At 51.5% G+C, this 3,026-nt stretch overlaps 1 long non-coding RNA gene across 1 annotated transcript; it reads right to left on the bottom strand.

Moving 5' to 3' along the window:
* Positions 1-367: 367 nt before the first annotated feature.
* LOC145718740 (uncharacterized) lies at positions 368-3,004 on the bottom strand. The gene is made up of 3 exons (XR_014141996.1): positions 2,250-3,004; positions 1,006-2,049; positions 368-515 (listed from the first exon to the last, which is right to left on the bottom strand). It is a non-coding gene; the product is annotated as an uncharacterized LOC145718740 (long non-coding RNA).
* Positions 3,005-3,026: the final 22 nt, after the last annotated feature.

Below are 3,026 nucleotides of genomic sequence, written 5' to 3'. Positions count from 1 at the left end.
AGCACCAGCCCTAATAGTGAGCGGGACCACCCAGTGCTCGGCTTGCACCCGGCAGGTGACGGGAGAAGCCAGACACGTCCCTTCGCCACTCCGTCACCCGTCGGGGAGGCCCGGCTCGCATTAGCCGCGCACAGGCACCCCGCGAACGTCCGGGGGCCCCCTCACTGGAGGGCAAACTCGGGCTGGGCGGAGGCGGCGGCAGGGCCGAGCGCTCTGCCTCCGGGGCCACGTGGAAGCGGGGGGCCCTGCTCCCGCCCGCCACGGGGTCCCAGGGCCTCCCTGGCCGCCCCGCCTGTGACCTTGGGCGGGCCACGTCCCCCCTCCCCGGGGCCCCCTGGCGGCCGGACGCGCAGTTGTCCCTGGGACGTAACTTACCCAGCCAGGCTCCCGCCGAGACCGGAATGGCGCGCCGCCATGCGTTGCGCGCAGGGACGACTGGCAGTGTTGCCCGCCCCTGGCTGCCCGGGAACACCGGACCAGATGCGGTGTTTACCCGCAGTGGGATACTGCTGAGCCTTAGAAAGCAAGGAAGGAAGTTTTGTGTTAGGTGGCTTTCATCCCAGTAAAAAAGGACAGTTCTGACCCACGCTAAGGGATAGGGGAACCTAGGGGACGTTAGGCTGAGCGACAGGAGCCAGAGACGGGAGGACGACTACTGTAGGAGTCCACTAACAGGAGGGATCTCGAATAGGCACATTCATAAGGACAGAGGAGGATAGAGGTTTCCAGGGGATGGGAATTCTTTGATGGGGACAGAGTCTCAGTTTGGGAAGATGAAAAAGTTCTGGAGACGGATGGTGTGGCAGCTGCTTCGTGCCCCTGAACCGAGCACTGAAGAACGGTTAAAATGGCAAATTGTGTGTGGTGTGTTTTACCACATCCTCCCCACTCAACATCACACCGAGTTCTACCCAACGATATCCTTTCTATGTTCTACCCCACCCGTCTTCATCCCTGCTCACAACATCCCGAACCCCTCCAGCCCCAACCAGCTGCCTTTCTTACCTAGAACACACCATCCTCACTGCTCCTTGCTGTTCTCTCTGATAGAAATGCTCTTCCCTCTCCACACAGCTGTTTCCTTCTCCTGGATTCATTCATTCAATAGACACAGATCCATGCTTATTTTCTGCTAGACATTATGCAAGACCAGGGGAGGCACAGGTGATCAAAACAGGAAAAGATTCTCCTTGACTTTATATTCTGGCAGAGGTCAGAGTCAATAAACACCAAGAGCAAGGAGTCTAGGGCAGCAGGAACATCCAAGTCAGCACAATTAAGGTCCCTGCCCATGTGTGCAAATATCAGGGAGCACAGTTGGGAACAAGGCTCTTCTGATGGGAGGAAGTGCTATGGGGTGTCTTGAGAGGAGTATGGGGGTGGAACTCCCACAAAGTGGAAGACACGAGGTGGGTGACAGATGACAGTTTGCTCAGCTCACAAGGGCACCTCTGAGCTGACAGTGTCTTTTTTTTATTTTTAAGCTTTATTTATTTGTCAGAGAGAGAGAGAGAGACAGCGAGAGAGGGAACACAAGCAGGGGGAGTGGGAGAGGGCGAAGCAGGCTTCCCCGTGGAGCAGGGAGCCCAATGCAGGGCTCGATCCCAGGACCCCGGGATCATGACCTGAGCTGAAGGCAGATGCTTAATGACTGAGCCACCCAGGTACCCCTAAGCTGACAGTGTCTTGAGCAGTGACTGGATCAATCTGCTTCTTAAAACAAACAAACAAAAATTTATTTGAGAGAGAGAGAGAGAAGGGGAGAGGGGAAAAGGGAGAGGGAGAGAGAGAATCCTTTAGCTGAATCCCTACTGAGTGTGGAACCCAACATGGGGCTTATCTCACAACCCAGAAATCAGGGCCTGAGCCGAAATCAAGAGTTAGACACTTAACTGACTGAGCCACCCAGGTGCCCCAGTGACTGGATCAATCTTGCACGTTCTCTGTGCCTGTCCAGCTTCCTCATGCCCTCAGTCAGTCATTCCACCACATTCTGCAGGTTCCTTAGACAGCTCCCCTCTGGAGGGGCAGGGGCTATATGCTGGGAACCTACAGTGAATTAGACAGAGGGGGTCCTTTCTCTCTGCCTTAGATGCTCTTCACTCCTTCTACTCTTCTTTGGTTCACCTTCTCCCCACTCCAAGGCATCCCCCAAACTCTAATATCCTGCCCCAAAGAGTAATTGGCCGGTTCCCTCCCACACTTTATTACAACTGTCCTTCCCAGAGTATGGGGGTTGGGAATCCTACCTTCACCTAGAATTCCTCGAGGGACCTCTCTCCCTGTTTGTCAACTGCAGGATGCACAGCCCTTCCCTGGACCACATTCTTCTACATCCCTTCTGAGAATCTGTTCCTTATTTCTGTTTCCACCTTTCCCTTCTCATAGGTACCTTTGTCCTTGACTAGAAACAGAGAGGGGACACATACATGGAATAGATGTATGGTCATAGACAAATACCCCATACAGAGAAGATGCATCATCCCAGGGAAACTAATGTTCTGGTGAAGATCCATGTGTCTTCCTGAGTGTCCTCACTCAGTTCCTTCCTCACATGGGGAGCTGAGAGGTGGGCCAGACCCACACATCTGGGGGAGGAATGATGGACTTTGGCAACCTCCTCACGTAGGGATTCACTTCAACAGACCCCATCCCCTCAACATGAATTGCCCTCTGGCAAGCATCCCTGAACTTTTAACATGCACATGTCATATCCTACTGATATCTATTTATTTTTGATATTGGCCAAAACATTGATATTATATGTGAAAATGTTGCAATTGATGAATATCTGGCTCTTACTGTAGAGGATAAATACATAATAATTTTTATAAATTGTAAAAACAATTGAAAATGTCTCAGTATTGGAGTATATGAATCAATAAAAGTATAATTATCTGTGAATAATTTATAATCAGAATCTTATAGGCTTCTAACTGCACAGTTCCAGTGTAAATATAAAGTTGAATTAGTGGTGTGGAACACACTTTTTTTTCTCCATCTTCAATTAATCCAACAGTCCAAGG

This window comes from Leptonychotes weddellii, unplaced genomic scaffold, assembly GCF_054177405.1.
Source record: "Leptonychotes weddellii isolate Sample4059 unplaced genomic scaffold, ASM5417740v2 HiC_scaffold_20991, whole genome shotgun sequence".
Taxonomy (NCBI): Eukaryota; Metazoa; Chordata; class Mammalia; order Carnivora; family Phocidae; genus Leptonychotes; species Leptonychotes weddellii.
Note: the sequence above shows the minus strand (reverse complement) of the source record. Positions and strands in the feature narration are given on the sequence as shown.